We start from the raw sequence: 12,148 nt of genomic DNA, 5'->3' as shown, positions 1-12,148 counted from the left end.
CACATGACAGTTCAAACCTTGGAAATCCTTTAAAAGGTCACTATGAGTCAGAACCAACTCAACAACACTTATACAAAAATAAATATATTTATTTCATATATATATATGAAAGTTTGAGAAAGGATCTGTGTACATTGATATTTATCTTTCCTGCAAACACAACTATGAAAGTGATAGTGCATACAGTGAGCAAAATGATGAAAACTTCTTAGATATTATCAAACCTCTTACAACAATGAGTGAATTACTGGGCAAGTGGATTCATGACCATTGTCTAAGGGGACATCATGGTCAACTGGTCTAAGATAGTCCACAAAGACAATGTTCTACATCCTACTTTAATGAATAGCATCTGGGAGCTTAAAAGCTCATGAATTGCCATCTGAAGTACAGGTGTTAGTTTCTCCATGTGCAGAAGAGACAGGAGTGATGAGAATTGAAGGGACTTGGAATTAATTAGTCTAATGGACTAATGGAACATGTGAACATCAGTCTTCACAACTTTGAACCCAAAAGAACTATATGGTATGTAGCCATCGCTACAAATTACTCAGAAAGGAATTACATTAAAGTGTTCCAAATAGGGCAGCAGAAAATGTGGAACAAAACTTAAAATTATCAATCAATCAATCATTAAAAAAACAGTCTTGCTAGTCATAAGGAGTCAGTTCCTACTCACAGTGAGCCTACATAGAGTTTCTGAGACTATAAATCTCTATGGGAGCAGAAGTCTTCATCTTTATCCCAGAGAGTGGCTGAGAGATTTGAAATGCTGACCTTCTGGTTAACAACCCAGCTCATAGCCCCACTATTCTACCACAGCTCCTTAAAGGTAATATTGTTAAGTGCTCTTAAGTCTGTTCTGACTCATAGTGACCTGGTGACTATGGCCCTCAACCATTATTCAGGTTTGAAAGTAATTCAGCTTTGTGGCCAATTTTCAGCCAAGCAGTGGATAGGTATACAGGGGAACAACAACATTAGTAAGGAATTATCACCACACTGTGGTCAATCATTCAAAATCAAAATGGAAACATATACCTAAGGACAAAGTTGAGAAGGGATGGGAAGGTAAGTTGAATGGAAATAAGGAGCCAAAGCGAGGAAGCAGGATAACTGTTTTAGTATGGAGGGGATTGCAGTCATTCAGTATATGATTAGTTGAATGTAAAACTCATGTTTTACATTCTTGTAAAAGAATGTACATCTCTACATCTTGTTTGCAAACCTTCACTGAATTCACAATAAAAAGTTAAAAGAAAAAAAGAAAATGGCAGATTGCATTAGGCAAATCTGCTGCAAAAGACCACTAAAGTGTTCAAGGGTAAAAATTTCAGTTTGAGGACTAAGGTATAACTACCCATGCCACCGTATTTTCAATTCCTATTTACACCCTTGGAAACCCTGTACAGGGTCGCTATGGGTCGGAACCGACTCGACGGCACTTAACAACAACAACATTATGCATGTGAACATTGGACAACGAATAAGGAAGACTGTAGACGAATTGATGCATTTGAGTTATGGTGTTGGAGAAGACTATTAAAAATAACATGGACTACTAATAGCACAAATAAATCTGACTTGGAAGAAGTACAGGATGCTTCCTAAAAGCTAGGATTGTGAGATTTTGTTTCTCATGCTTCAGACATTTTATCAGGAAGAAACAGTCCCTGAAGGACATCATGCTTGGTAAAGTGAAGTGTCAACAAAAAAGGAAGCCCATCAATGAGATGGATTGGTACAGTGGCAGCAACAATGGACTCAAGGTTAACAACAATTGTGAGGATGGCACAGGACTGGGCTATGTTTTGTTCTGTTGTGTACAGCATTGCTAAGAGTTAGAATCATGTCAATGGCACGCAACAAGAACAACAGTTGTGTGGTTTAAAAATATTGTAAAATAGTGTGTGTGTGTGTATATATATATATACATATTGCCACCAATGAATGTTTTTCCCAAAATTTGGTTTAAAATCTAGAAAGCAAATATGTTGCCATTATCAGTATAAATAATTTCAGGTCCCACATAAGTAATATCAAATGATCTTAGAGACTGTCACCATTCAATATAAAATAGTCAATATGAATCTTCTGTTTTCTGAAAAGAAAAAGGAAAATTTAATTAATTGTCTAAATCAGCAACATATTAAAATATCTTTTCACACATAAATAATTAGTCCACTTCACATGGCTGCTTTTATTTTATTTTATTTTTAATTATCTAGATTGCATTGAGAGACCTTTCTCACTGAAATAATTAACACTGAATTGTACTGCTGTTGTTAGGTGCCTTCAAGTCAGTGATGCCACACTGTACACAACAGAACTCAACACTTCCCAATCCTGTGCGCTCTTCACAATTGTTGTTATATTTGAGGCCGTTGTTGTTGCCGCAGTGTCAATCAATCTTGATGGGGTTTTTCTTCTTTTTCACTGACTCTCCACTTTCCCAAACATGAGGTCTTTCTTCAGTAATTCCTCCCTTCTAAAAACATGCACAAACATACTAGAGACAAAGTCTCATCATCCTTGCTTTTGAGCATACTGGCTGTATGTATTAAAAGAGAGATTTCTTTGTTCTTCTGGCAGTCCATGGTACTTTCAATATTCTTCTCCAGCACCATAATATAATTACATCAATTTTTCTTGAATCTTGCTTATTAATTGTCCAATTTTCACATTCATAGGAATCAATTGAAAATACCAGGGCTTTGGGCAGGTGCTTTAGGACCTTATCCTCAAAATGGCATCTTTGCTCTTTAACACTCTTAAGATGTCTTTTCCAAGAGTGTTGAATGTGGATCTAAGCAAAATGAAGTGTTCGACATTTTCAATCTTTTTTTTTTTTTTTATTAATAATAATGTTATATATTGATCCAGTTGTTTTTCCAATTTTCCTTTTGCAACACTGAAGGGCAATCAATACTGAAGTCTGTAGTCTTTGATCTTCATTAAAAATTATTTTAAGTCCTCTTTCATTCCAGCAAGCAAGGTTACATCATATGCATATTGCATATTGTTAATGAGTCTTCCTTCAATCTTGATACCACATTCTTCTTCATATAATTTAGCTTCTCAGGTTATTTGCTTAGTATACAGATGGAATAATCATGGTTAAAGGGTACATCCTGGACACACATCTTTCCTGATTTTGAACTATTCAATATCCCCCTGTTCTGTTTGATTTGATACCCTTTGGTTATGTACAGGTTCTCCATGAATACCATTAGGTGTTCTGGAATACCAATTCTTTGAAATACTATTTGTCGTTTGCTATGATCCACATAATCAAATGCCTTTGCATAGCCAATAACGCACAGGTAAACTTTCTTTTGTTATTCTCTGCTTTCAGCCAAGATCCATCTGACAGCTGCAGTGATATCCCTAGTTCCACATCCTCTTCTGAATCTGGTTTGAATATCTGGCAACTCCCTGTCAATGTATTGCAGCAAGTATTTTTGAATTACCTTGAGCAAAATTTTACTTGCATGTGATATTAATATTGTTTGCTGATTTCCACATTTTGTTGGATCATTGTTCTTTGAAATGAGCACAAAAATGGATCGCCTCTTGTCAACTGACAAGGTAGCAGTCTTCCACATTTCTTGGCGTACAGTAGTGAGTGCTTCCAGTGTGCATCATTTATTGAAACATTTCAATTCATATTCCATCAATTCCTGTAGTCTTGCTTTTTGCCAGTGTCTCAGTGTAGCTTTGACTATTTCCTTCAATACCATCAGTTCTTGGTCATATGTTACCTCTTGAAATGGTTAAATATAGACTAATTTTTTTGGTAGAGTAACTGTATTCCTTCCATATTCTTTTTCATGATCATTTCATTGCAAGGCACTCATAATTTGACTGCGGAAGATCTGCCTTCTCAAACTAGAGTGGACCTTAATGACATGGATAGAGCAAAGAATTCAGGACCTAAGGGACTCATCTCCTGGGACAGTATCTAAAAATGTACTGCTGCTAATCAAAGTTTTCAATGGCTATCCATTCAGAAGTGTCCCTCCTCTCCTTTATCCTAGTCTGTCTTAGTCTGGAAATTCCACTGAAATCTGTCCTCAATGGGTGACCTTGCTGGCGTTTAGAAAACTGGTGACATATTTTCAAGCATTATAGCAGCAAACTCCCACAGTACAACTGACAGATTACACTAAATTATGTTATTTCTCTATTATTCTGACAAAAACATGCACAGCTACAAAGCAGTTAAGAGTTTTGAGAGGCCCATTCTGAACTGGTGGTCAGATTAGGCTTTGTAGATATCATAGGTATAAGCAAAGGAATAATGTCCTGGACTAGTAAGTGTATGTCACAACAACAACTAAAAAATGAAAATGAATATATATTCACAATCTTAAAATTTCAATCCATTTCTAAATAACTGAATTCTTCTCTAAGTACTTTAAATCTGATTTTCATAATTTTACATTTTGCATTTATATAAGAATTTGTTCCTACAATTCATCAGTCAATTCATGGTACTATGATAGCTTGTGTGTTGCTGTGATGCTGGAAGCTTTGCCACCAGTATTTTAAGTAACAACAGTGTCCTCAGTAGAGAACATGTTTCAATAGGGCTTCCAGACTAAGACAGACTGGAAAGGAGAGGTGAACCACTTTTGAATGGTTAGTCACTGAAAATCATATGAATAGCAGCAGAAAACTGTCAGATATGGTGCTGGAAGATGAATCCCTAAGGTTGGAAAGCATCCAAATTAAGACTGGGAAAGAACTGCCTCCTCCTTTTAGGGTTGACCTTAATGATGTGAATGGAATAAGATTTCATGTCCTTCATTTGCTGATGGGTCACAACTCAAAATACAGAGAACCAGGTACAAATATCTATTAATAATCAGAACAAGGAATTATGAAGTATGAATTTAGGATAATTGGAAGTCATCAAAATGAAAAGGTACACATAAAAGTCAATATTAGTACACATTATTGCATTAAGATGGACTGATATTGGTCATTCTGAATGGGACAATTATAAGGTTTACTATTTCAACAAGTACATACTGAAAGAAGTGGTGTCCCATTCATCATCACAAAGAGATTTTCAAGATCTATCTTAAACTACTTTACTGTCTTTGATTGGGTACTATCTATCACTATGAATACCATCAAGGAAGGCCAGTTAATACCATTATTCTTCACATTTGTGCAACAACCACTAAAGCCAGTGATGATTAAATGAAATAATTCTTTCAAAATCTTGTCGTAAATTGATCAAACATGCAATCAAGATGCATTGATAAATGCTTCTTCAATATAACTTTTCTATACATCATTAAAGAATTGATATTTTTATCTCCCTAGTCTTGATCATAAGTGCTGGTATGGTGCTGTGGGTAAATATCCTGGACTACAAAGTCAGTTTGAACCACAAGGTCTGCAGTTCAAGCTCACCAATTGCTCCTGAAAACTGTATATGGGGTTTCTATGGGTTGGAACCGACTCAAGGGCTCTTAACAAAACAACAACAACAAATCTTGATCAGGGTGGGATATAATGCAGGTATGACATTAGTAATGGTCTGCTAGTTTAAAGAGTAGCAGCCCCTTACAGACATAACAACAAAACATTTTCTGCTTCTTGTCACATGCTCTGCTCCATCTAAGATATCTCAGAAACTAGTCATCATGGTATAACAGCATGTGGCAAGGTCAAGATTCCCAACTTCAGGTCAGTCAAGTGAGTGGGCCATAATCTATGTCTGGGATATCATAGGAGTTCTCATATGTGATAATTACCCACCTGAGAATAGTCAACTCACTGAACCATTAGAGATACTGATTTTTGTTTTGTTTTAGATCAATAAATTTGGGGCATTGTTTTAGTCAGAAACTAATATATTAAGCAATAATAAACCACCAGTATGGAAGTGTACATGTCTTTTATTTAATGAATTAATACAACAGCCTGAGGAGGTCTTTAGAACTGTCTATGAGCCCTAGTACAGAATGTTAGTGATACAAACGTTAAAGACCTCTACTGGTAACCGAAAGATTGGTGGTGATTAGAACACATCCACTCTGAAAAAGAAAGATGTGGTGGTCTGCTTAGGTAAAGACTTATAGATATCCTGTGGGGCAGTTCTATAAGGTCACTATGAGTCACAATCAACTGGAAGGCAATGAGTTTTGAATGGATTTGAATATACAAAGAATATTGCCTTCCATATTTTGTTATAAAGAATATCACGTGTGATGGTGCAAAATAACCAGTTCAAAACTTTGAATGTCTAATTCTCAAAATGCCTGATCTGATAAAAATATTCAAGTTGTACTCCATGGTTAAGCATTCAGCTATTAACCAAAAGGTGAGCAGCTAAAATTCACCAACAACTCAAAAAAATAAATAAATAAAAGATGTAGTCTTTTATAAAGGTTTGAGCCTTGGAATCTTTATGGACAGTTTCTTTCTGTTTTACAGGGTCACTATGAATCAGAATCTATTGGATGTCAATGGGCTCAGCTACATTCAGATAAAGCTTATCTTTCTCATCCACATATGTCTCTACACTCCAAGTTATAGCACTTTTATTATTAGTTATCCTTATTGCCAAGATTTTCAAGAGACTACTTCTTTAGATTATTAATAAAAATGTTCACATCTTTCTTGAAGTGATGGGACAATGCCCTGTCTTAAACAAAAGACCTTACTACTTTACAATGGCATAAAATGATTTTGGTATTTTAAAATATGTTGCAAGATTTTTTTAGAAAATATTCATTCGGTTTTATATTATTAACAGTAACATATCATCTGATTAAATAAAACATATGTACCATCTCATTAAAAAAAAATCACCGCCAATCAGCTGATTCTTATGGATAGTGACCCTGTAAAGGTTACATGGCTGTACATCTTCATAGAAGCAGTAAGTCTCTTCTTTCTCCCTCGGAACAGCAGGTGGGTTTGAACTGCAAACCTTGCAGTTAGCAATAGAGTGCTAATCCTATAATGCCACATCAGGACTCCTTATATCATCTCCATAATTCCTAAAATCATAATGAAAAGATTTGACAACTGGCTACAAAAATGTGTTCTTCTAATGATGTTTTCACTTACCATTTTTTTAAACATTAACTTTAATTTACCATTTAGACCATTAAGTTCAGTACATTGCTTGAGTCATCATTCACTATAAATGCTCCATTAAAGTCTATTTAGTCATCTACAAACTTTTGAAAACTCTGTGATCACATCTTAGCTTCTCTAATAAAATAAGCACCTCCTTCATTAAACATATTCCACAAAGTAATCTATCTTTTTTCAATAATGCGTTATTATTGTTAAGTGCTGTCAAGTTGGTTCTGACTCTTAGTGACCCTGAAAAGAGTTTTTGACAAGTAACTGGTGGGTTTGAACTGCCAACACCAGGAGACCATATGATAAGATATTTTTTGTTGCTGTTGTTAAGTGCCGTCGAGTCGGTTCCGACCCATAGCGACCCTGTACAGGGTTTCCGAGGGTGTAAATCTTTACGGGAGTAGAAAGCCTCATCTTTCTCCCACGGAGCAGCTGGTAGTTTCGAACCGCTGACCTTAAGGTTCGCAGCCCGATATAGCAATTATTAATTACAATTACCAATTATTATTGAGTCAACTTGTTATAGCAATGCTTTATTTAAAAATAACAATAGCATACCAATTCTTCATTGTTGTGAATTATTTTATATGACTCCTCTAGCAATAATCTTTGTAACTCCTACCAAACAACATTTTTGCCATTATGGCTAGGAGTACGTGAAAGAAGATGCTGATAGGATTATATGATTCAACTTCAAGTGGTTATAAACAGGGTTAATTGTGACTGTAAAATCATGGAACTCTAATGTGTATAAAATGAGTCGTTTCAGAATCAGGAATAGAGGATCTCACTACTAATAAGGAAGGGTCAGAAGTGGAGCACGTCCATTGGACTGAAAACCCCTGAGAACTGAACCTCTTCAAACTAGGATCAGAATGCTGTGACACCAGAGGCTCAATAGAAAAGTGGTAGCAGCAGAACCAACAGCCAGAGTATGAGATGTTGTTGTTGTGTGCCGTGGAGTCGGTTCCGACTCATAGCGACCCTGTACAGGGTTTCCAAGGCTGTAAATCTTTAAGGGAGCAGAAAGCCTCATCTTTCTCCCGCGGAACTGCTGGTAGTTTCGAACTGCTGACCTTGCGGTTCGCAGTCCGATTTGTAACCACTACGCTACCAGAGCATGAGATAGCGTGGTGGTATTCCCAGTCTACAGAGCAAGTAACTTGAGTAACATTGAGCAGGAAGCTTTTGGAGTGGAGTACAGGGTGCTTGCAGGCACTTAATTGGGAGACCAAGGTTTACTGACCCATGGAGCTGATTGCCTTCAGGCTGAAGCTTATGTTCGAGTGATGTGTCTTGTAAGCATTTATCAGCAGTCCATAGAGTTTTAAAATAATGCCTGGGCAAAGAGAGACCTATCTGTGGACACAACTGAGGAGATACTATCCTGACCAGAATACCTATTCCATAAGCATTTATGATCCGGAATTATTGCTGGTTAATTTCCAGTTAAACCCCTTAATTGTTAGTATGATGTTTTTGTTCTTTGTGGCCCCTGCAATGAATTATCAAATGCAGCTAGGTAGAAAGTACAATTGGATGGATGGTTGGTGCCATTTTTGTATTTATAAAATAGGTAAAAATTTTAAGCAAATAACAACCCCTTTATTGAATATGTCTGTGTCTTTAAGAAAATATAAGATAATAATCTAAAGATGGCTAGCTGTGTCATTTTTAAAGATTTTCTTTTATGATTTTCTTTTCTTTTTCATTGACATACTTCTGCTATTAGGAGATTAATAAATAATACAATCTGGCAACAAATACTGTACAATTATTACAAGCAATTGGACAAATAGTTATGGAATTATATGGCACAAGAGAAGTATGGTAATTATTTCATAATAAATGCTCTAAAATGAAATTGTCTTTGAGGTAAAAGATAGATGTTATTTCTTTTTAAAAAGCCAATAAAACATTCTTTTTTTTGGCTTAGTATACCATTATTTGTTCTAACCATCTGGAATTTGAACACATTTTATACCCTGTTATTTTCACAGGAATAATTATTTGAAAGTATTTGTGCCCCTGAGGTGTGTTAATGCTTGGATACATCTGAAAAACATTCCAGTAGGCTATTGAAATTAACCTGCTCATGGCAGCTAACCATATTATACTTGTCATTTACAAAGTTATACATAACAGTGAAACAAAATTAAGTCTTAGAAAATTATATTTAAAATATCTGAAATTTATAATGAAAATGTAAAGTGTTGTCATGTTGTTGTTGTTGTTAGGTACCATCAAGTCGGTACCGACTCCTAGTGACCCTATATACAACAGAATGAAGCACTGCCCAGTCCTGGGCCAACCTCTCTATTGTTGCCACGCTTGGGACCATTGATGCTGCCACTTTGCCAATCCATCTTGCTGGGGGTCTTCCTCTTTTTCTATGACCCTCCACTTTACCAAACATGATGTCCTTCTCCAGTGACTGGTTCCTCCTGACAATATGTCCAAAGTATGAGAGACAAAGTTTGGCCATCCTGGCCTCCAAGGAGCACTCTGGCTACACTTCTTCCAACATAGATCTGTTTGTTTTTTTGGCAGCCCATGGCACATTTAAATAACATTTATCCATATTTTATCATAAATTAGGTGAACACTAAAGAGTATATCATTAATTTGTATCATACTTATATTACATGTCTTTTTAAATACTGACAAAGAAGTACTGAAATGTTGTTTAGATTATTTGACCTTTCAATTCTCCATAACTAAAATTAAGCAAATTACAATAAACATTAAGAAAAGACTAAAAAAATCAAGTTCTATTATTGCATTTAAACCTATTTTTAATGCAATGTTGTTGCTGTCGTGTGCCTTTGAGTCAGTTCTGACCCATAGCGACCCTGTATAGGGTCTCCAAGGAGGGGCTGGTGAGTTCAAAAAATCAGTTCAAACCGATTTTTCTGTCTATCACATAACCCACAGCGACACACTGTTGTTGTTGTTGTTGTTGTTGTTGTTGTTGTTGTTATATGCCGTGGAGTCGGTTCCAACTCATAGCAACCCTGTACAGGGTTTCCGAGACTGTAAATCTTTTCAGGAGCAGAACGCCTCCCCTTTCTCCCGCAGAACAGCTGATAGTTTTGAACTACTGACCTTGCAGTTCACAGCCCATTTAGTAGTAGGACTCCTTTTAATGCAATGGTAACTCCTTTTTTTTTTTTTTGTCAAATTCTATTTTCACATTTGAAGATGTTTTAGGAAACTTTTTATTAGTATTCCATAAAGCTGCTTTTTATTGTCAGATGTAGATGCAATGAGTCAGAACAGAAGCAAGAGAAAAGACAACCTGCATATGCTTTAGTTTAAAATATACTACTACTGATACACTATTAGTAGGCCAAAGAAGAAAATAGAGGGATCGAAAATTGGTGAAGCAGTCAAGAGCTATATAAGACAAAGAATTGGACTGTTAGGATGTAGAAATGACAGAATTAACAGTCCCATTTATCTGAAAATTTTATGAGTTAATCAAATAGACATTTTTTTAAAAAATTAACAAATAATATTTGTAGTTCATTATTTTCTGAATTCCTTAAATTTTCTTAAACTATGAAATAAATCAATGAAAAGGACAATGCTAAATTAAAAAACAAAATCAACAAACATTTTGTTATCCAATCTGAGTTATCCACAGATCTCAGATTCTGTAATAATCTCACTCTATGATATCATATACAGATAGGTTTTGAGTAGAATTATTCTCAGAACCCCATGACTGCTATTATCAAAAACAATGGACATTTGTACCATATACAGCTGCTGAAGAAATAGAGATTTTTCTGGTTCTGAAATCTGTTACTAAAGTTATTCCAATCATTGCATTGGCAGTTTCATATTCCAATAAATCTACTGCCATTAGTCCATTCTGACTCACAACTACCCTTTATGAGTTTTCTGAGGCTATAAATCTTTACAGGAGCAGAAAGCTTCATTTTTCTCCATGCAGGATGTGCTTGTGAGTTTGAAATGCCAATCTTGCAGCTAGCAATGTTATACTCCTTGTATTCCATGTTGTTGTTGTTGTTAGGTGCCATTGAGTTGGCTCATCTTATAGCGACCCTATGCACAATAGAACGAAACACTGTCTCACAATTGTTGCTATACTTGAGCTCATTGCTGAGGTGCCAATTCATTTTGTTGGGTGTCTTCCCCTTTTTTGCTGATCCTCCACTTTACCAATCATAGTGTCCTTCTCCAGTGACTGGCCTCTCCTGACAATATGCCCAAAGTATGAGAGAAGGAAACTCACCGTCCTTGCCTCCAAGGTATGTTCTGACTATACCTTTTTCAACACTGGCCTGCTTATTCTTCTGGCAGTCCATAATAATTTCAATATTCATCTCCAACAATCTAAGTGAAATGCATCAATTTTTCTACAATCTCCCTTTTTCATTGTCCAACTTTCATATGCATATGAGGCAATTGAAAATACCGTGACTTGAATTAGGCTCATCTTAGTCCTCACACTTATATCTTTGCTCTTGAACACTGTAAAGAGGTATTATGTAGCAGATATGGTAGTTCAATAAGTCTTTTTATTTCTTAACTGCTGTTTTTACATAACTGTAGATTGTAGACCCAAGCAAAATGAGTCAGTTCCAACTCACTGACCCTGTAATCTTTATGAAAGCAGAGTCTTCTCTTTCTACTGGGGAGTGACTAGTAGATTAAAACTAATGTTCTTGCTGTTAACAGCCCTGCCTGTAATCTACTGTGCCACCAAGGATACACATTTAAAAGTCTATATTCAGTGAATTCAAGGGTTAAATAAAATGTTATGTTGAAATAAGAAAAGTGATAAAACTATCAAAAATATTTTCAAGGTTTTGTGAAAAACAAGTTTTTGGCCATATTACTTCATTGCTTGAATAGCAAGGTTGGTGGTTCAAACTCACCAGACACTCCTTGGAAATGCTGTACACCTGACCTGACTTCAATGACTGGATGATCAGAGCTCAACCAGAAGAAGAAAGAAGAGGAAAAAAAGAGTAATCTGATACAATTTGATGAACTTGACCTACATCTA

Source organism: Chrysochloris asiatica, unplaced genomic scaffold, assembly GCF_000296735.1.
Source record: "Chrysochloris asiatica unplaced genomic scaffold, ChrAsi1.0 scaffold00043, whole genome shotgun sequence".
In the NCBI taxonomy this organism is placed as follows: Eukaryota; Metazoa; Chordata; class Mammalia; order Afrosoricida; family Chrysochloridae; genus Chrysochloris; species Chrysochloris asiatica.
Note: the sequence above shows the minus strand (reverse complement) of the source record.